The sequence below is a fragment of the Onychomys torridus genome, chromosome 23, assembly GCF_903995425.1.
Source record: "Onychomys torridus chromosome 23, mOncTor1.1, whole genome shotgun sequence".
NCBI classification, from domain to species: Eukaryota; Metazoa; Chordata; class Mammalia; order Rodentia; family Cricetidae; genus Onychomys; species Onychomys torridus.
In genome coordinates this window covers 14,192,965-14,216,885 of record NC_050465.1, presented here as the reverse complement: position 1 = coordinate 14,216,885, position 23,921 = coordinate 14,192,965, and the positions used below count along the sequence as shown (strand labels likewise).

General features: G+C 34.6%; 1 pseudogene; it reads right to left on the bottom strand.

Moving 5' to 3' along the window:
* Nucleotides 1–4,239: 4,239 nt before the first annotated feature.
* LOC118573555 lies at nt 4,240–4,331 on the bottom strand (annotated as a pseudogene).
* Between the last annotated feature and the right edge of the window lie 19,590 nt (nt 4,332–23,921).

Below are 23,921 nucleotides of genomic sequence, written 5' to 3'. Positions count from 1 at the left end.
ACATAGTGCTTTCTACCACTGTTCACTGTTTTTGGCAGCTCTTTACCTAAAGATAGTGACTTTTTCATGTTCTAGCTGCCTCCTGCTGTTAACTTTCCCATGAATACATAACCCAGGTGGATACAGCTGTCAACATCTTCAGTTCTTTCTGTTTATCTGGACAGATCCCTTGATACAGTATCCATAGTGAACCAGCATGGAGGTGATTATTCCTCCTTGTTTTAATGCTATTTCCTATAGAGGTACACCAATCAGTGCATCTGTGATCAGCAAATAAATATGGAAGCTAGTTCCATACAGAATATATGTTTGACTGATTTAGTAGCAATTATTGGAGTAAAATACATTTTTCAAATACCCAGAAATCTAGCAATTCACAAAGAAAAATATTTAACTTTTCAGTTCAATAATACAATAAATAATATATAATTATACCCTTGATGGATATATTGGGGAAATAACAAGATTGAAATTATTTGAAGTCAATAAATTTACAAAGTGAATGAAGGTTATTGCTTAATTCCTCCATAACCTGACAGTAAGACCCTATTACTGAATACACCATTTCCTTATGTCATTGAACACTGAAAAATCTAGCTGGTGTCCAGCTTGAAACAATGTCAGTAGCACTCAGATAGAAATACTGCCACCTACTCCTACAGTGACCTGCCTTCAAGATGGGTATAATAATAAAACAAATTTTATGGGAATAGCCAACCACTTCTTGATTTCTGAGGCACACTCTATGATAGGGAACCCATGCTTGACAATGCTTGATAAGTATTTATCTTTGGCTGAGGGAGTATTTGTTTGTTTTGACCTCTGTTTATGTTTTTGTTTTATTTTATGGGTCTCTTTTTGAAAAATAGAAAGGGAGAGAGAACATAAAGTTGAGTAGGTAGGAAAGTATAAAAGATCTGAGAAAAGTTGAGGAAAGAGATAGAATGTGATCAAAATGAAGTGTATGGAAAAAATTTTTATATAAAAAATTAAAGGAGTATATAATAATATCTTTCCTGAGGAAAATAATGTTAGTTATAGGAGATTTCAGCAAAGGAATAATTTAGTAAGATGGTGGCATACAGCTCTAATCCCAGCATTTGGGAGACAGAGGCAGACAGATCTCTCAGTTTAAAGCCATCTTGGCCTACATAGTGAGCTCCAGGACAACCAGAGAAACCCTATCTTGAAAAATTAATAATAATAATAATAATAATAATAATAATAATAATAATAACTACTTAATGGGTATAGATGAGTTTATTATTATTGTTATACTGAAGATTACTGATAATAATGTGTACACATCTGGGGTTGATTCTTTATAAAATTACACAGAATGATATTCAAGGACTCCTGGTCTTTTCTCATCTCCTCTCTAAGGAACAACATACAATTTGGGTTATTCTTCATGGTGAGTTTATTATATGTTCTGTTGGCATACATTCGTTCTGTGCATAATTTATTATGAAATTTTTAATGAAGGAATGTTGAATTTGTCAAATCCTTTCTTTGTATTTTTTAAGATCTATATATAGTTGTATTCCATGTTCTTTTAGTGTTATATCCCAAGCTCACTTATTTGTATATGTTGAGCCATCCTTATATCCCTGGCATAATTCTCATTTGATCATTACTATTGTTCATCAAAAGCTAGTTTTATTCAGAGAAATAAATACCTAGAAAGTAAATGCTTCTAAATTGAACATAAGTTAAATTGTTACTGCATGCAGATAATGTGCTATGTAGAAATTCAAGACTCTACAAAGATATGAAAAGTAAGTAAATTCAGTAAAAGTTGAAGAATACAAAGCCAGAGAATAAAACTCTGTAGCATTTCTGTACACAAGTAGTAAAATTGTTGGGGGAAAAACAAAAACAAAATAAAACAAAACAAGGAAACAAAGCCAGACATGCATGTGTAACCATTATGATATTAAGGATAGAAGATCTTGAATTTGAGAACAGCCTCGGCTACACTGATTTCTAGAGTAACCTAGGGCATATAAAGAGACTCTAACTAAATCTAAATCTCAGACTCAGAATGAAAACAGAAAGAAAAGAAATCTCACAGGAAACACACACACACACACACACACACACACACACACACACATACACACGTATATATATAAATCTTATAAATTATTTATTCAATAATATTCAAGATCTTGAGAAAAAAAGTGAAAGTATACCCTATGTTCATGAATGGAAAAAATTGAATATTTTCATACTATTGAATAAAACTTACACATTCAATGTGATTCTCATCAAAATTGTCATGATACTAATAGTTTAAGAGTTTAAAATAATCGTAAAATTTGTATGGAGCCACAAAAGATACAAATAGCAAAGCAATGTTGAAAATACTAGATGAAAACAAATTGGCTAATCTAAAATCAGAAACAAAAACATGTGCAAAGCAAAGAAAAAATTAACAAATGGTATGGTTACAGAACAGGAGGGGACATTGAAAAAAAACCCTCTTCAAAGAATAGACTAATAACCAAAATATATAAGAAACAATAAGCACTTGGTGACAATAAAACAAATAATTTAATTAAAAATAGGTAATTTTTTCAAATGCATTTCCAAAACAGACATTTGAAAATATTTAATGCATATAATATTCTCAGAGACATACGTTGAATCACAAATATACATCAACTCAAATCTACTTGATTTGTGACTATCAAAAGATAAAAGTAATATGTTAGTAAGGACTTGTAGAAATGATAAACACATGGTTATTGTTACTATAAATTAGTGGAATTAATTTTACACAATATCATAGAAGTCTCTTAAATACTAATAAAAGAGTTGTACAATTGAGAAATAATTTTTCTGGGCATAAACTTAAGTAGAAATCATTATGTGGGTATTTCTCCACTTCCATATTCACTAAAGCTTTACTTACAAACACCATAATACAGAAAACATATAAATGTGAATTAATGGATGAATAGATGTTTAACATTTTAGATGTGCACAGAAAAATACTTTACAATTAAAATGAAGAGAATCATGTTTCAAACAATAGCTACAGTTGTAGAGGATACTATGTTAAGTGAAGCAAGCTAGGCTTAGAAAGAAAGACACAGAATGATCTTCATTCTATGAGGACCCTAAAAATGTTAAATTCATTGAAATAAAGACTAGAAAGAATAATAAGTCACTGGAGGAATGAAGGAGGAATGTGTTACTATTATACAAGCTTGTTAACTTCTGGTATTCTTTTATACAGTAAGATGACTGTAGTTAACGATTTGTATTTCAAAACTGCCAGAAAAAAATTAATTGCAAATGGTGTCATCACAAAGAAAGTGTAGATTTTTCATGCTATGACAATTTAGAAGAATAAAATATTTCTATTATTATTTAGTTCTCCCCTAGTACATATAATTTATCTAGAAACAGGTTTTTAATCCCTTTAACGTGGCCTGGTATGGGCTCCATTAAAAAGTGGAGCAATAGATCAAATCAGAAAGTGATTGGTTACTCCAATAACATTAATGCCACTATTGCAGCAGTAGGCATATCTTGGCAGGCCAGTAATTGTTTTAATTTGCTATTTTACAACTGGTTGAGATTAATGACTACTATTCTTTTCCTACAGCTTGAATAGCATTTTCTAGCACTGTGAGTTCTACCAAGAGAAGCTTTCTAGCAAGTATTAACTTATTTTGTTTTTACTTGTTTGTGACTCAAATAGCTACCCTCATAGCATCTTAGCTATCAAATTCTGGAGGGTAGCCAAGAGTGTTGGCAATAGTCTATAGTGCTTGGGAGTCTATGTCCCCATTGACCAAAAACTCAAAAAGAGATAACCTATTTCTGGTTCTAGGGTTTTTACTTATTAGCATTATTAGCATGAGATATCTAGTTGGAGTATGTCTCCACTGTAGCATGACTCTATTAGACTGCTTTTTTTATGTGTATGTGTATGGGTATATGTATATATTTCCAGAAGCTTCTATAGGAGTAGGAGGTTTCCATATGGGTTTTTCAAAGGTTTTTAGTGTAGTTATACTTCCCCATACAACTTCTTGTACCCTGACTGACATTTCCCACCCCAATTTAACCCTTGCTGTCCCATTATTTCCCTTTAACTCTTTATACCATTGTGCTTTATCATCCCTCCATTGATTGCCCATTCCTTCATGGTCCCTTACTAAATTGCTGGCCTCTATGTGTATTCCATATTGATCACACATGTATGAAGATTAAAATTTAACATAAAAAAATGTGGACAAATTTTCATTTCATTCTTGTGTAGGGGCCATGTTAATCTTTTCTATATTATTCCATTTTAATATGCAATATACTAAAGCAAGGAATCATTTGATAGTCCTTAAAATATTTTATTGGACAACTATTATATGCCAGACCCTGGATGGTAAATCTAAGCAAAAATGCAGGCTTTTTAAATGGTTCCTGTTCTCACACAGGATTTACAGTATATTAGGGGGGAGCAATATCAATACCTAATTATTCATACATGTGTATAAATAAAAATGTGTAATAAACCTTGATTTAAAAGTAGCTCACAAGGAAACTAAATTATTAACAGAAGAAGAAAATGTTGTCTTAAGCAAGACCCAGAAAAAATTGTTAAAATAACTGTAGCAAATATATGCATATATATGTATATATATATATATATATATATATATATATATATATATATAAATTATACATGACATACATAATATACACACTATGAAATATACTTAATATATGTTTGTACCTATGAATAAACATTGTGTGAGGAGTGAAGAAGTAATCAACTATGAGCAGATGTTAATAATGATTAAAGAGTAAAAAATATTACTGAAAAGGAAAATTCTGGTAATGGTGATGTAACAAGCATAAGTTTTCAACAAATCTTTTCCTTTTCAATCTAAGACTCATCAAAGCCTATAATGAGTCCATCTGAGACATAAACCCTCATTTGAAATCCACTCAATTTTCTTTCTAGTCTGTTCTCAATCTTTTCTCTAGAAGAAATAGCTGAGATGAGGACAGACATTTTCATTCTCAAATTTCAAGTCATTTTGGAATAGATGCTGCAGGTAAACCATCATGACTTAATTCCACTTTCTTTTCTCAGTAACTTTCTAAGTTTAATGACTCCCACTGTGGTTATTCCATATTGAATTGACGCATGCACACTTTCTTTACCTCACCCACTTTGACTTTCCTGTACATCACTTATAATCCTTGGTATTATTTATGTGGTTTGTGGAAAAGTGCTATAGAGTGACTTGGGATTGAAGAAAATTATTTAACATCTGTGCTTCATTTTCCACTTCCCCATCTGTAAAACCTGATGTCATAATATTTATCCAATCCTGCACAGGAGTGATATAAGAATTTACTCATGTTGGTAAGGAGCATTTAGATGCAAGGCACAGCAGAAGTATAAAATGCTGCTATTATTTTCTGACAGTCCAGTCAAGCTCTATAAATAATGTGGTCAGGCCCTGAGAACCATATTATTGTCTGTAATGGCTTGCAGGTGGGGCTTAGCCAGGAGACAAGGAGCTCTCATTCTGGAGTCATGTCACTCAGGTTGTGTAAATGTCATCATGAACATTTTGTAAGAACAGCCCTTTTAACTCCTTAACTAGGAAAATTAAGATTATACTTTTCTAACACCAAGGAAAATGAACTGTGGTGAGGGCATAGACTTCATTTTATAGGAAGGTTTGATTCAGTGGCTTTTGAGGTTTCAGATTAAATGATTTTCTTGTATGCTATCAGGAAAAAAATAAAAAGAATAAATGTATATGAAAGAGATTCTTTCAAACAGGCACACACAGTGGGGTTGTAGCCAGCCAAGGACCTTGGTGAAAATGTACAGATCTATGAGGAAAATGAGAATCAGACTAACAGCCTTTAATATATTTTATGGGAAAGAAGAGTGCCCAGCCCCTGTGTTTACTTATCTTTACAATTCAGTCTGTTTTTTAGATTTGTTTTGCTTTGAGTATTTTATGCATAAGTGATGTGTTTACATCATTTTGACCTTATCCGCTCTCCCTTCCAGCTCCTCCCATGGCCGCCATTCCTTCTCAAATTCATGATTTCTGCCTCTTTAATTGTCGTGGTTACACACACACATATATATATATGTATGCAATTAAAATCCACTCATTTTACAATCCTCACCTCTTTTTTCTACATCACAAGTATCTTCCAGTTGGGAATCGCTAAAGCTAACGGAGTAGTATAATCATACAAATATTCAACCCAGATACTTCGTATATGGGCTCTTTGTCTTAAATACAATTTTTTTTAATTCATCTCAACTATGCTTGAGCTGAAGAAAACCTAAATGATTGAGTTTGCACAGTCTAGTCAGGGATTTAATTAATCTAGATACAAAAATATTTCTGCCTTTTCACACTATGTTATCCAAAAAAAAGACTGGATTTTTAGACACTTTTGAGAATTTAAAAATGAATCTATAACATATTGGGAAGGAGATGAACTTAAAAATGGTAGAGGAAGTAAAGTGTCACAAATGAATTCCTCACTTAGAATGATAAGTAGGAGTTTTAAAACAACACACAAACTCAGAACAGCATTTTAATTGATTTAGAAAACTATATTTCACTATATTGAATGACATGGAAAATCAGGTACTTCACAGAGTTACAATACTGAATGTGTGGTTACATGTTGGGAGATCCAGCTGAGAAGACTCCCTTCTGCAATTCCCTTTAGCTTTTAAGTTTTAGTGCGGGCAAATGTGGTGATATGTTATTTGTGCTCTAACAAATAAATCTTGCTTGGGAATGAGAACACAAAGCCAGACACTATATTAAACATGGATGTCAAGCAATGGTAGCACATGCCCTTAATTCTAGCATTCTGGAGGTAGAGATTCATTTGCATCTCTGTGAGTTCAAGGCCACACTGGGAACAGAGCCAGGCACTGTGGCACATGCCTTTAATCCTAGAACTAGTTAACCATAGAGATCTGGAGGTCTGTACAGACAGGAAGTGATAGTGCTGGGTGGAAAATGGAAGTGATGTAGATGGGCAGAGAGAGGAAGTAAGATGGCAAGGCACAGAAAGGTTTATAAGGCATGAGTATATCGAAAGTAGCTCTCTTGGGCTGAGGATTTCCTAGTGGTAAGAACTTGTAGCTGGCTTGTTCTATTCCTCTGATCTTCCAGCTTTCACCCCAATATCTGGCTCCAGGATTTTTATTAATAAGACTGTTTAGCAATTCGTGTTTCAGGCAGATATATTTTCATTAAAATATCAAGGGAGAATTGTATGAGGAGGGATTGGAGAAAAAATAACTTCACAATGAAAACCTATTTTGGCACTTTTCTAATGTAGAAATGCATAAACTGTTCATCTCTATAGAGAAAGTAAGTTTAAATCTTCACGAAATAAAAGAAGAAAAATAATCTGGGAATTCTATAACCCTGGTAGACTTTTAGAATTCAGATGGAACAGGGACAGAAGTATGAAAAGATGCCCTAGGGAGTTTATGCTTAAATGTAAATGCTACAGATAATTGTGATATGTTCAACTTCATAGAACAGGTAAATTATCAAGAAAGGTAAAAGTATATTCATTGGCTACTTTGAGTTTAACAGTGTAAGACAATATGAGAGACTATAAAGTTCATACCTCAACTTAGATATAATCTTATGGATGCTGTCTGCACAAACATCTTTGATCATTTCACCTAACTCTAAAAAAAAATACAGAATTTCATGCTCTAGTTCTATCTCCTTTCTGTAGCTTAAAAAAAAATCCTTTCCTAAGTACTCTTCTGTCCTAGTCTTCATCCACTCCGTTAACCCTCTCTCCAGGAATTCAGGGCTGACTGTGAGGAAACTGACGAAACTACAGCTTAGTAGCTTTAAGAGAGAAAGAGTAATTTCCCCCCTTCATGCTATGTCTTGCAAGCATTTCCTTCACAGATAGACGTTTTTGTTTTGTTTTGTTTGTTTATTTGTGTGTGTTTTTCTTTAGTAAATAAACTTCTCTGGCTTACTTTTTCCTTAAGCAGAAATGAGCTGACTATGTATGGTACTCACCACTTCATTCTCAATATTTGAAACAGTGCATATGACTAGTGTTCAACAGTGTTCAATAAATATTAGTTGACTGAGCACTGAACTATGGGGATAATACTTCTTTGTGACACCTTAAACTTCGTAGAACTTATGACATGATTAGCGTCCACTGCCCCAGACACCTGTCATAGGGATGTCCTTGTTTTCCACATAAAAGTGCAAAGATATGCATCATTGTATTTGTTTATAATACTTCATTTTAAATGTAGTTTTAAAAATCATTTATAAAACTTTAAAGCTCCTGAAATCACATTGCAATTTAATCACCATCATCAGTTAAAAATGAAATTAATTTTATATAATCACATATATGTTTATATATAATTTATATAAAATTATATAAATGTATATGATCTAAAATCAAATAAGCATAATAAGAATTATTTCTTTGGTTAGTTTTTTATTTTGTAGTTGCTTTGAAGCTAGTTATCAATGTAGCCCCCTGAGTCACGGGATGACTGAAGAAGCAAGATCTTTCCTTCTTTAGAATGTTGAGGTAACAGATATTAACATAAACATACGAACTTCCAGAGGTACAATCACCGGACATAAAACTGAAAAAAAAAAAAAAATGAACAAAACATTTTGATGATTCATCAATTTCATTTCTTTCACAAAATTATACCAATATTAGTCATCAAACAGATGACTGATTTCCCAATCAGTCACTGGGAAAAGATTTATAAGGTATAAACCAAGAACTACCATTGAGTCACAGAAACACACACTATAAAACTGCACTTCAATGTGTATGGAGACTTTCAGGGGAATGGATTACTCATCATACCTTGGGACTACAGCAGGTACATATAGGTAGTGTTCTCTGTATTTTCAGATGCTTGGGCATGTGCTTATTACATTATCTGCCTCAGAAGTGGAAGCAGAGCCTTACATGGAGCCTTGAACCATATCATGATTGGAGACACTTTCTGCTTTATGAACAGAAAATTGATGTGAAGTGTTTCCAGTTTGCCAAGCAGATAAGAGGTCATTTGAGTTTTCATGATTTTAGCTAGACATCATCTTCATCTAGAGAATCAGAAATTGCACATGTGGATTCCCAGACAAACATACGTTAGAACATTTATTAAACTGAGCATCATTCCCAAGTTTCCCTTTAAGTAAAGCTTTCAATTACACAAGAGGTCATCATCAGGTACATATGATGTGGGGTATTAAATCATCACTGAACATCTTAAAGTCCTGATGACTTGAGGCCAGAGGATATGCCCACCATGTCCTCATTAAACAAAGCTACAAATGACTTGTCTGACTACCTTCTCCTTGGCATACAAGTTTTCTTTCCCTCTTCCCTCTCTTTCAGAGAGCTACAACATTTTCTGGAGATACTAGTAGGATTGATGAATCAAGGATGAACTCTCTCACCATGGTGGAGGGGGGGGGGATGAAAAGAAAAGCCTGAAGCTTGTGAACATCAAAGTATTTTAATAGTAAAATTACATAGGTATCTACACCACATTTTAGCTTTATAGAACTAAGATGCAAAAACCAATTGTCCACTCCTTAGTGTCTCTTGGCTCCCACTCCCAGTGCCACCACCGCCACACATACATATTTTCACTTCCACTATTCCCCTACCTTTTCAGTAATATTTTCCTTGATCCTAAATCACTTTTGTACCATGATCTGTTTCTGTGAAGAGAAAAAAAATATTGTCTGATAAACTGACTCAGACAATCTTAACATCCTTAATAATACTATTATTTTATTTTCAAAATAATTCCAAAGAAGTATTAATTTCTAATAAAATCTTAAACATTGATAATTTACTTCTTTTCAAACAGAGAGAGAAAGTCGAAAATGAATATTACTGAGATATATTGCACACATATGAAATTTATGAAAACACAAAGAATAAAAAGATAAAAATACATTTTACTAAATGATCCCCATTTTGAAAACACAGAAAGACAAGTTACATATCACTGAACTTAAAAGACACAGTCACAACCCCCAGGAAATGTGAACTAACAGAATGTAGCATATTAAGCCATCATGTGTCACCCACAGCAATGAAACAAGAACTCCAAGGTGGTGGTGTAGTGCTTTGGGGCTGAATTAGGCATTACCTGAAAACATAACCCAAATGTGAAGACTGACTTGAACACTGAAGACAAGACAAGTTGATACAAATGTTCAGAGATCACAAACTGTTTGAAAAACATTGATAGGTAAATGTAAAGAGAAACTATATACACAGTGAAATCAGAGATGAGATGATGGAGGGTCTCCACAGGTTCAGTGACAGTGATTTTTGGAAATGAAGTGTATTTCTACTATTAACAATGTCTGATGACACTTTTCTAGGAGAGACAGGAACTAACCTCTACTCACTCAAGATATGGAAGCAATGACAGACCAGAATACAGATACCATCAAAGTCCAAATTGGTGAACCAGTGATTTTGTTGTGATTGCTTACAGGAATGTGGGTAGAGAGTTTCTTTAATAGGAGAAGAAATGCCTGCAAGATCGTTGAATCATCAAACCCCACCCCAGCATCAATGACAGTTCTTAAAATCTAGAAACATGGAGCATACTGCGGAACTTTTAGGCAGCTTTTGGTCTGAACCTCTTCTAAGTAGCTCAGCTGATCTGTGCTTCTTCTAGGTGGACACTCTGGTCTGATCTTCTGGGAGGATTATCTTGTCTGAGGCTGAATCTCAGTAGTCTTTATAGCTTGTATAAGTTTGGGGAGGGAGAGACCTAGTGAATCTGCACTGTTTCAGGAACTTCCTGAAGTGGCTGTTTACTTTCTGAGCTTGAAAAGCTTCCCTCCAGGGTTGAATATTTACCTGCCTTTGGATCATGCTATGTCTTAAAAATCTTCCCTCCAAAAGAGGTTTATCTTGCATGAAATTTCTACACAACAAGTAGGCATAATGAAAATGTCCTAAATGACTTGAGAACTGCTGTCATCCTAGTGGTAGCACATTGCAATACTGGGTTTCTACATGAAGACAATGAAGAATCCATTAAGATTTCTTAGTAGAAAAAAAAAATAGAAACTTCTATGGTACTCTAGACATGCCCTAGAGCATGGAAAGAAAGAGCTTATGGTAGTAGCCACATAAGACACATAAGATAATAATAGTGGCTTGTTCATAGGTTTGGATACTAGAGATGGTGAGAAGGGCTGGTAAGAGAATGTAAAAAGATAATGTCAAGGCTGCTTCGCTTGACTGGATTGATGGTAGTGATGTTTATAGAACAGGAAGCAGATGAAAACCAGCTTTAGATTTGCATCATGGGTGGGAGGAGGATGTTTAGATCTATTTCTGGTTATATAGAGCTTAGAAAGCTGTGTAGAGAAGATAACATGTAAATCAAGTGATAACTTTTAACGAAGTGTTTCTCCAATGGGAGTTCTGGGCTAGAGATAAGAATTTGGGAGTAATCTGCATATCAATAGTGATGTAAATCATGCACACAGATAATGCGTGAAAGTTTAAAGAGCAGAAGAAAGACAAGCTAATGAAGGCTTAAGGTCCTCTGACTTTAGAATGGTGGGTACAACACTGTGGAGGGGGAAGAGAGTTGTCGGCAGAGCAAATGAGAGCTATGGGAGGAGAGTGCCATGGGAGCAGTGGTAATAAGTGTCACAGGTCAAGCACGATAAGGATGGAAACTGTCATTTGGCCTGAAGAAGACAAAGACTACAAAGGAAAAAGTTCCCTGATGTTCACCCAGGTTATTATCCCACCTTCATAATTTGCTAGTTGTCTATCCTTGAGGAAATCACACCAACTCCTTTTTTTTTTTTTTTAATACCACTAATTTCTCATTTACAAAATAGGAACAAGCCTATTACCTTTCTCTGAAGACTGATTCGCTCACTAATTATCAGTATTCAGTGCAGGTATGTGGGGAACCCTGAGACCCTTGCAGAAGTCATATAAACCCCAAAGTACTTGCATTATAAAAAAGCAATACATCATTTACCATTTAAACTATGTCAACTTGCTCAAACCAGGCTAGCATAACTAAACATGTATTATCATAACTGTATTCTTCTCCTCAATCTTTCTGTGACTTAAAGAAAAGCCATTTTCTTCTAAGAAGGCTAAGAGAAATAAGTGAAAAGCAAACACCATTCATTTAATCATATTTCATTTTTCTTTCATATTATATAACAAAATTATGAATTCAGCCAAGAACTTCACCCTTCAGCAAGCTAACATATTCTCAAAAACTAGAGCATGGTGCTCCAAAATGTACCACTCATAACAATGTATCTTCAATTCAAAAAATACTCAAACAAATTTAAATATAACAGTTATAAAATATTTATTGACTTGATTTCATATTTCAAACTAGAAATAACCTAAGTGATGATAGAATTTCTTCATTAGTTCCCTGGAAACAAGGACACTGTAACAGATTGATTGAGAATATATGAGAGCCTAGCTATCATTTGCTAAGCTTGACATTGAAGAGATTCGACTGTATTTTTAGTTAGTACAAATTAGTGCCTTCTTCATCCATATTTGGTTTGTGTTAACCAGTCCTATACCTTTTTCTTTTTCTCATCCTCAAAACTTTAGGCCCCAATGCCCCTCCTTTCTTTCACATCACATGTGTTGTAGTATTCTCTCTTATTATATCTGTCCTTGAGTTCTATGGCCATAGGTTACCATATAGCTTTGTCATACAAATTTCATTTTGATTAACTGTTCTGATGATTCTTCCATCACCATCATTCCACTATATGCTTAAAACTTTTTATTCTCATTATCTTTGTCTCTCCTCTCTTTTTACCTATATTCAATAACAGCTCTCCCTTAATATGGCCCATTTTTATTTTCCCAGCTTCAGTGTTTATGTCCTACAGGTAAATCACACAAAACAAAAGATGTGAAGTTAAGACCCACATTTGAGAGATAGCATGTACTGTTGGACCTGTGTAATCTCACTCAGTATGTGTTCTGTGGAAGATGGGACAGATCTGTCAACCAGCCTCTGCTCCAAAGCACTGGAAGTATTGAAGAAAAGGGATAGAATGAGCAGCATTAAGAGTCAGAAGATTGAAGGACATGCTTGGAATACTCTCTTTGAGAAATCATGAGGGTGTTGAACATATTAACTCATAAAAGCAATAGCCACATGTATAAGATCAAGCCAGTTGAAATTGCAGAATGAGTGGGGTAGGGTCTCCTGAGGTTTTTATCAAACCCTGATGAGTAATTGCCAGTTGGTGGTTATCAGGGCAGGGGGAGTCACTATTCTTTAAGGCTTTGCTCTTTTGTAGATTTCCAAGGTCAATGGATGGCATTACATCCACATACCTATGGGCAGTGCTAAGCTAGTTAAAAAGGAATACATTTTAAAAACATATATAAATTTGGAAAAGTTGTATTTTGTTAGGTCCTTAAGTATATGGAGGGATTGGGCAATAGATGATCTACATAATATATGTATGTGTGTGTGTGTGTGTGTGTGTGTGTGTGTGTGTGTGCAATTTTTATCTGATAAATAAAAATACAGTCTTTAAAAAAAGATTTGAAAAAAATAGTAGCCAATGACATGGTCTTCATTACATTGGCTTTGCATTGGAAAATATTTCATTTTTTTCTTTAAAATATGTTGATATGTAATAGTTTATCACATTGCTGCTAATAAATTAAATATATTTTAAACTGCTTAACTTAATTTTCCAGTGTGAAAAAGATCATTGATAATAATTTTAAAACTTCAATATAAAAAGGCTACTAAGAAATTTTGGGTAATTTTGAGAAATTTCAGAATGTAAAGGAAATCTAAGCTTAGAAACACTTAAAAATTGCTGCTTCATAATTATCTGAATAATTGCTTTGTGTTCATGTATTTATAATTTTAAAAATTGCAATAATTAAATGTAGTGGGTAGCCATTCCAGCCTTGGCCTGAAAGTCCCAACCTCCATTGAGGCTTCGGTAATGGTCATGCCTACAAGGCGGAGCTGAGAGAGGACACTGAAGACCCAGGATCTAAATGAGAGGGAGCTCTATATCCTTCTGAGGTCTTTGATGTAGTTGAAGCTAGATAGTTACAGTTTTCCTTAGTTACGATAAAAGTTAAGTTAGATATAAAAACCTTAGACTCACAAAAGATAGATAGGATATCTTCCTTAATATTGTAATTGTAATTCTTGCTTAATAATTATTTTGTTATATATAATTTTACTATGTAAAAGTTAAAACCTTCCTTTAAAAGAAAAGAAAAGGGGAAGTGCTGTGGATATTACTCTATGTAAATAAAATGCTGATTGGCCAGTAGCCAGGCAGGAAGTATAGGCAGGACAAGCAGAGAAGAGAATTCTGGAAAGTGGAAGGCAGAGGTGGAGAGAGACACTGCCAGCTGCTGCCATGACAAGGAAGATGTAAGGTACAAGTAAACCACGAGCCACATGGCAAAGTATAGATTAATAGAAATAGGCTAAAAATAAGAGTAAGAGCTAATGGCCAAGCAGTTTGAATAATATAAGTGTCTGTGTGTTTATTTTATAAGTGGGCTGTCTAACAGGGCTTGGCGGGAGCTGGAGAGAAGGTCTCCAATAATAATTAAAGAATTAAAATTGACTGAAACTGAATGATAAGGCAATAGAAGATAACTTAGATTACTAGATTAGATAGATGATAGACAGACAGACAGATAGATGGCAGGTGATTAAATTACCTAGACTTCTAGGAGAACATTGAGGACAGTAACCAAATTAACATATGTATGTAGGAGATGGAACATTTTGAACAACACAAAAAGTCACCCAAAGAAAGTGATTGTCTGTCTCCTGTAAACTTTAGTCTTAAATGAATTATTGATATTACTATGTTTCTCTGATGCAAATATCCCGATGCCTTTTGTAAAGACAACAGTGGAGAAAACTAAAACAATGAAAGAAACAAAGGCTTGATAGGAGGGTGTCATAGAAACAGGAGGAAATTCACTCTGAAAAGAAGAGCTCACACGGTTAATTCTAAATAAATTATCCAAATCTGTTTTTCTCTGAGAGAAATTGGCTCCTCCTTGTCCCAACATGGTCCTTGCATGTGCATACAGTTTGCAGCTATAAAGTAAGTCACAAAGACAAAAAATACTCGTTTTCATATGGATGGAGGAGGGTTATCTTCTTTTCATGCAAAAATTTAAGTGAGAAATTCCAATGAGAAACTAAAGCCTATGAAAACAAAGTAAATCTTTCCTTGTGAGTTACTGAAACAGAACAAGCGCCAGGGTTGTTGGCCCATGCTTATATATAGCAACCACCTAAACAGACAATAGTGTTATAGATGTCTCTTTCTGTTCACGTTATTTCCCTTAATAATTCTTAGCACACTATCTATTGTTTCTCCAGTTCAACACAAAGATCTCTGTGTCTATGACTTATAGATGGAGCTTAACAAAGCAATAAAATTGAACCCATGGAAAGAAACACTTATTTGTAACATTTCCACACTTCCTGGAACTGGAAATTGAAGTTCAGAACTGTTAAAAATCTTGCTCAGAAATACAAAACTAACCAGAGAATTTTTTCTTCTCACATTCTCATCATTTCACCCCAGTTGTCCTGTAAAATGGAGGTTTGTTTTCTCAGAACATGTTGAAGAACCACATCCACATATGGTTGCACTCCTAATCTAGATACAAAAGACCATGGACTTTCATACACAACTTCAAATCCAAATCAAGTTCCATGATTGTGGCTTGCCTTGCTTTCTTGAAGGTATATGTTCAAAGGAAATAGTGTCAATCTAGCCTGCTAGCTGTTATCACTCTTTTGAAATAAATGCACTATGGAGTTAAACTGAATCTATAGTATAGTATAGTATAGTATAGTATAGTATAGTATAGTATAGTATAGTATAGTATAATATAGTATAGTATAAAACAGTGTGATGGCAAGTATGTCTACACATGCCAGGCAAAGTAAAAAGAGAGCAGCGAGTCTAGGCTGTTGGTTTTACAGAAGACTGATTATTAAAAAAGAAAAAGAATTATTTTACAATACCAACATAATTACTAACACTGGTTTTTAAAGCATATATCAACAGTGAAAAATAATGGGTTCCATGGTAATAATTTTTTAAATGGATAAAAATATGCTTGGATAATATTTATCTCAAGAAAGAAAGATAATACTAGAAGATGGAAAGACTTCCCATTTCTTGTACCATTATGGTTAGTAATTTGAAAATAGATAACCTTTAAAAACTACATATTCAACACAATCTCATCAAAATTCTAATGTTATTCTTCATAGAAATTGAAAAATAATATCAAAACTCATAAACACAAAAGATTCAGGATAGCCAAAACACTTCTGAACAATAAAAACACTGTTGGGAAAATTACCATACCTGATTTCGAGTTATATCTACAGTAATTTAAGAAAAACAGCATGATTCTGACATAAAGACAGGCTCAATAATCCGTGGAGCAGAGTGGAGAACACAGATAAAACCCCACACTCCAGCAGACACGTGATTGTGACAAAAAGACCAGAAGATCACCTTGAAAAAAAATAGCACCTACATCAAATACTGGTTGTCTAACTGGATTGTTAAATGTAGAAAAATGAAACTAGATCCTTATTTCTCACCCCACACAATAGTAAACTACTGGTTGATTAACAATGCCAATATATGACTGAGTACATTGAATCTGTTAGAAGAGAAAGTAGGAAATATGCTTGAGCTCATAGGTACAGGAAAGAATTTTCTGAGCAAGCCTGCAGTAGCAAAGGCATTGAAACCAACAACTGACAGATGATATCTCAGGAAAATGAAAAATATTCTATACAGCAAAGGACACCAACATTATAGTAAAGATGCAACCTAGAGAATGTAGGAAAGATCTTCACTGGTCATGTATCTGACTGAGTGATAGCATCTAGAATATCCAAAGAACTATAAACAGCAACAAAACAAACAAAATCAGGACACAAAAATCCAAATATTGGGGCATGGAAGTAAATGAACTTCTCAAAAGGAGAAATATAAATTCTGAGAAATATTTTTAAATGTTTAATGTGCATAGTCTTTAGTGAAATACAAATTAAAACAACTGGAAGTTTGTCTTACTCAGAATGGCTGAGGTCAATGAAAACAAATGACAGATGATGCCATGGGCATCAGGAACAAAGAACACAGATTCACTGCTGGTGGGAGCGCAAACTGGTGTATCCACAATGGAATTCTGTGCGAAGAATATTTAAAAACCTAGAACCCAGGTGGTGGTGGTACACACCTTTAATTCCAACTCTTAGGAGGCAGAGGCAGGTGGATCTCTGAGTTTGAGGCCAGCCTGGTCTAAAGCGTGAGTTCCAGGACAGCCAGGACTATTACACAAGGAAATTCTGTCTCAAAAAACCAAAATAAAACAAAAAAAAAAAAGAAAAGAAAAAGAAAAGAAAAGAAACATGGAAAATATATTTACTATATTTACTATGTATACATAAAAGAGTCTTATCCTATTACAGAGAGGCAATCAACAAATGACTCGACTTTTGTATACAGAATGAAATATTATTCAGCTATAAAGAAAAATGAAATATTTAGGTGAATATATGGAGCTGGAAATAATGATTATGAATGCAGTAACCCAGGCCCAGAAAGACAAAGGTTGTATTATGTTTTGTATATGTGGATGCTGGATTTAAATCTTTAGATATGTGTTTAAACTGTAGTACTCATAGAAGATAGTACACTACTTAGAAGCCATAGGGAAATTCCAAAAGAAAGAGGACAGAACACAAGTACCATATGGGGAACAGTAAAGAGAACAGCAAGGTTAAAAAGGGGTGTTGGTGGGAGAGCATGGTAGAGAAGGAGAGAGAGAGAGAGAGAGAGAGAGAGAGAGAGAGAGAGAGAGAGAGAACACTAATATTTACAAATGTCATATGGAAGCCAAGTACTATAGAAGCTTCTTAAGATGTGTGTGTGTGTGTGTGTGTGTGTGTGTGTGTGTGTGTGTACACCAACAATTGATAAAACAAGGAGGTCATGAATTTGACAAAATGCTAAGAGGTATATATGAGGGGTCGTAGGGAATAAAGACAAGTGGGCGAGAATGAAGAAGTATTGTGGGTGCTAAGGAGAGTTTTAAGAAGATGGTAATGACAGATGAATATAAAAATTACATTGTATTATGGTACAACATTTTCAAAGACTAAATAAAAACTTACTTAAAAAAAAAGAATTACCTCTGAGCCTCTAACAAGGCAATGAACATCTCCCAAGAGCAGACTTCCTTCAGATACCTCTGCTTACTCTGCCTTTTCCACCCTTCCACACTTCTTATTTTAGCATCTGTGTACTTGATCAATCCAATTTTGGAAGCATGTCAGCTAAAATGATATTTATTGGTGGAAGTATTAAGGCAAATCTACGTAGTTAAAAGGAGGTTTATTTTGTGGGGTAACTTAGTAAACAGATAGGTTACAGGGTCCAGGAAAGGTGTAGTGCATTCCAGCAGTGTTCTCTGGAGAACTCTGCTCAGTCTGCCTCTAGCATTCAGAATTCAGAAACCAAGAGAGCCGGCACCTCAGGATCTCTAATCTTAAGGGCTCCTCTCTCGGCCTCGCCTCATAGGCGTGACAGTTACCAGAAGCCTCAATGCAGGTAGTACATCCAGGTCAAAGCTGGAACAGCTACCCACTACAGATATTAGTGATCCCACATGAAAAAAGTACACACCATGTTTCATAATTTTGAAGAGCAAAATAGAGTGTAGATACATTGTTGATAATCTTTCACAGATCATTTGTTTAAAGGATATTTTAGTATGGTTAGGTAATATATAATTAAAGTTAATATTACCTAAAAATTGAAGGGAAGAAATGTTTCCAGACTCATTCTAGAAAATTAGTGCCCTGATACTCAAACTGCTTCAGGAAATGGTCAGGCATGTGTGTACATATGTACACACACATATACACACATACTCTCTCTCTCTCTCTCTCTCTCTCTCTCTCTCTCTCTCTCTCTCTCTCACACACACACACACACACACACACACACACACACACACACACACATGAGCACACACAAAATTGAAGGTGGAAAGAAAAGGAGGAAAACTGTAGGTAATTTTTTTTTTTTAATTTGAGAGCAAAACTCACTGGTGATCTTTTAAATCAAATAATCAAATATAATCTCAAAAAGAATTCTGCTTGGCTATGTTTGTTATAGCCCACAGCAGATGCAAAGATTTCAATTGTTCTGAAATAGAATTATGTTGTATTTATTTATTGTGATACTGAGGATTGAGACTAGCATTCCACATATATTACCAACTGCTGTACCACTATGCTGTAGCACCTTTCTGTTCTTTTTCACTTTCATTTTTGAGACAAAGCTTTGCTAAGACACTTACAACAGCCTTGAAATCGCTCTCTACACAGTCTAGCCTTGATTTTTAACATCATCCTGTCTCAGTCCCCCAGTTTGCTGAGGTTACAGGCCTTTTTCACCTAACTCAGCAGAAGCGATTTTCCAAACACTCCATACACCAGATGTTAAGAGATAATCTAAGTATATATTATTAATATATAGGTTATTCATTTTGCTTCTCTGAAAAATCTCCTGCATACCTTTCCTCATTTCTATTCAATTGTCACATATGATGGATAGCACCCTTATTTGCCTTGTTCATCTTAAGCATGCAGGTAGTTTGTTTTGGCTAGTAAGTGTCAACTGTGAGCACAAGTGTTAAGAACTATGTCTAGAGACACAGCAGTAGTGCACGTTTCCTGCCTAACATGAGCAAAATGTTAGGTTTAATCCACAGCACCAGAAAAAATAAAGGACGTGTGAGTTGTCCTGCGTCTTTTCCACTGGAGCCATCACTGGTTGTTATGGAGACTTGGACAGCAGCTTGAGTCTGGAAGTGAAGATATAGAAAGAACAATAGATTGCCAGTGATGGGCATATGCCACAAGGAAGAAATAGGCTTTGTTGTAAACAAGGTAGATTTTCAAATTATTTTACTTCAGCATAATCTTGCCCATCCCATTAAATATAATAATACATGGAAGGACTCATGTTAAATGGCCTTTAATCTTTGAATTTTTTCTTTGCCATTGAAGAAAATTTATATGGCATATGCTCATCATTGTACTTCCAAACTGGGTAATCAAGAAATCTAAAAGGAATTACATTCCTTCTAAAGAAATGTAAAATAATTCACCCAGTGAAATTACACTGAATTGGCTATGGCTTTATTGTGTGTGTTCATTATTCCTGAAAGTCATTTCTTATAGAGCAGCTACAAAATGTTTATAAAATAACTAGGTATGAAAGTGAAATGCCAGCCATTCTTAGAGTCACATTGTACTAAAAGTCTAAGAATTATATAAAGGTCAAAATCCGATAGATGCTGAGAAGCTAGGAGGTTTAAATTTAGCATCAGACTTTTTGTCAGTGATTAAGTCCATTTGGGAAAGAAGAAGAAGAAAAAACTATCCAAAGTATAGATTATGTATCTACTCTAGATAAAATACTCAATAGCATTTAGAACAGAAAAAAGGAAAAGTTTCTAATCAATAGGAAACATTTGAAGATCAAGAGTTAACTGAGTGTAGTTCCACATTTTTCAAGGCTTTACCTTAGGTTTAGCCAAAGATAAACCAGCTAGTGAGTGGATCATAAATAGTGTACAGATAGGAGGAGACAGAGGGAGGAATTATTAATAGCCTACATATAGGAGTCATAGAAAGAGGGGAATTATCAATAGCAGATAAATAGGAGTCAAAGAGAAAGGCAATTATAAATAACAGAGAGGAGTCAGAGAGAGGGAGAGTTGTTAATAACCACAGATAGCAGTCAGGTAGAGGGGTACTATATTTCCACCTTGACCAATTACATGCTACATGACTTCAAACAAATTCTGTTTCTTATCAGTAAAATGGTAATAATGACTACTCATGTAGTTGCTGTAATTTATTATAATTTATTAAATCAAATATGAAATGTAGCTAAGAAAAATGAAAGCAATGTGACATGAACTCAGTTTATAGTAGGTTATACACATAATTTAAAACATTCACAGAAGGAAACATTCATTCAGCATCTTCTCTGACAAATTCTGTTCTTGGCACTTGAGATCTATTCATGAACAAAATAGTCAGAATTCATTGACCACGCTCAGTATGCATTAGAGAGAGAAAGTCAGAGCTAACTGCATTTGAGTGGGGATGTAGCTCAGTGGTAGAAACATAGACCTAGTGTGCAATGAGTAGCTGAATTCAATCCATGGTATTGCAAAACAACAAACAAATATTCAGTGTGTTAGAAGGGACAATTTATGAAAAGAAACAGTACTGGAGAATAAAGAGTAGCACGTATTTTTCTCTGAAAACTAAAGAAGACAATTTTATAGGCTGTTAAGAAGTTGGTCACTGAATAACAATCTGAAAAGGTTCACATGTAGACAAAGTAATAAAGTATCTTCTAGAACAAGAGCTCAATGCAGTATGTTACTTAGCGTTGATCTAAGGTGAACTATTTTTGATGCACGGTTAAAGAACATGTATTCATCCAGTGCCAGACTTTCTACTTCTGAAGCTTGAGCAGCCAGTATCCTGCACAGGTCAGCAGACTCACTGCATGGCATCCTGGAGAAAGGAAATGATATGCTCAGTTAATCTTTAGTATATAATTTCCTTACTGCAAAGAGAACAGAACCTAGTAAAAAGTCTAGAGAAGCAGCCTCTGGAACATGAGACTCCTTTAGAAGGATTCATGATGCCTGTTCATCTGAGATAATATATGAAGATGCAACAATTGTGCAACCTATAAAGCATTGAATTGTACCTCTCTAACTGTCACAGTCTAAAAAATTCCCTCTAAACAGCACACATGTAATAAAACTGAAAGTGCACACAGATCCTTCATGTCGTCTGCTGCTCCTAGGTAGCATTTTGTTTTCCTTTTGTTGTTTTTATTCACCAGTCATCACATTAAACCACAGTGTGTCTGTGGTACTGTGCACCAGTAGCTGACCTGGGTCCAAGGGAAGGACAAAAATCATGAAGCATATCATATCCCACTTTCTTAACACCCCCAGAGCCCTCTTAAACCTCACACCTCTCTTGCTGCTGAAATAGCAACTACTTCCTTCCATCCTATTCCATCCCTTTCATTGCTTGAAAAAATAAAATGTCTGAAGGTTCTGGAAAGCTCTGAGTAAGAGAAACCTATTGCCTGTACACGCATTCTTTCTTTCTGAATATGGGGCTCAAGATAGCCACTGAGCAGGCTGTTGAGGTGGTATTTCAGAGACCGAAGGAACAGCAATGCAAAAAAGAAACCTGATTTGCCCCTTGAGAATCTTAGTCCTCTGCAATGCTCATTAAAACTTAACTTGGATTTTTAAAGGTATTAGAAAACCCTTTAGAACAACATTTTCCAGTGTGACCTCATCCAACTAGATGTCCTGCTTGGTTAAGCTTACCAGAGAGGGAACGGAATTTTTCTACTGGATTGCAAAGGATTGTATAGACAGAGGGGAAAGTTAAAAAGCCTTTACTTATGATAAAATTGGTTGAACAAGCGTTGAGGTCCCAAATCTCCCTAATTAAGCTCTGCAATGGTTTACACACTCTTTTTTGAAACCAGAGGGAATTCCCTTGAAATGAACAAATATTTCATATGGTTAAGTATTCATTAAAATGAGCAATGGGGAATGAACACAGTATCCAATATCAGGAGAAAAATTGTGCAATGGAAATGGGTAGGTACATAAGACATTAATAATCTAGGATTCTGGCAGTCTGACCACATCGTCACCTGTTGTTCCTGTTTTGCTAATTATTCTTGCTGTAATTTATTCAGCTGTGCCAATGAGTCTGGAGTAGAAGTAGATCTAATCCAGGACTGAAGCCATTAAGGTAATGTTAGCTGTGCTTATGTTACTCACAACCACTTGAGTAAAAGAAGACACACATTTTTATAAGACATTTCAGAGAGTAAGGTTTAGCTATTTTAAAAGCAAAAACAAGTACATAAATGATTGTGCAACACAAATGCTATGTGAAGTACCATTTAGACTCTTCTTGTCTTTTATTAATCCTATCATGGAATTCAGTAAAGATGCTGAATTAAAATTCTGAAGATTTACCTACTGATACTAATATATAGTTTCAACGTTGATGTTTATTTCTCATTAAGGCAAAATTTGTCTGAAAGGAAATCTTATAGACAATTTACTCTGAACGTAATTTTGTTTTCTCCTAATTTACTTTAAAACATAAAATTATTTTATAAGATTCATATGGAAACATTCATTAAATAGTAAAGACAAATGGTGCAGGTAATAGAAAAGAAAGATGATTGTAGTGTGTATCCCTATTCACAAAGAGGATAGTAGTATGTTCTTTTCATCTCATCGTGGTTTTCAAGGACCAAGCACCCAGAGCTGCCAATTAGAGCATTTGAAGCATCAAGGTTCTTTTTGCTACATTCTATACTTTAGAACGCACTGTCTTATATCTTCTATTATTGAATTTTCTGTTTTTGACTTCCTCAAATCTGTTTCCAGGAATTTATTTAAAAGTCTGATTTAACTTAGTCAGGCACGTCTTTGGGTATGTGGTTTTGAGCAAAGTCTCAGAGAATGCAAATTTTGAAAGCTATTCACCACAAACAGTATACTACTTAATCATACCTTCCATAACACCTCTGAGAAGCAAAAGTACATCACAAGCAGATTGTCTGTCAATGGAGACAATGTCAACCAGTCCAATAGGAAATGCCTAAACTATGGAGAACTGTATTTTGGGAAATTTTCTCTTATTTTAATGACACAAAATGTTACCTCTAGGAAAA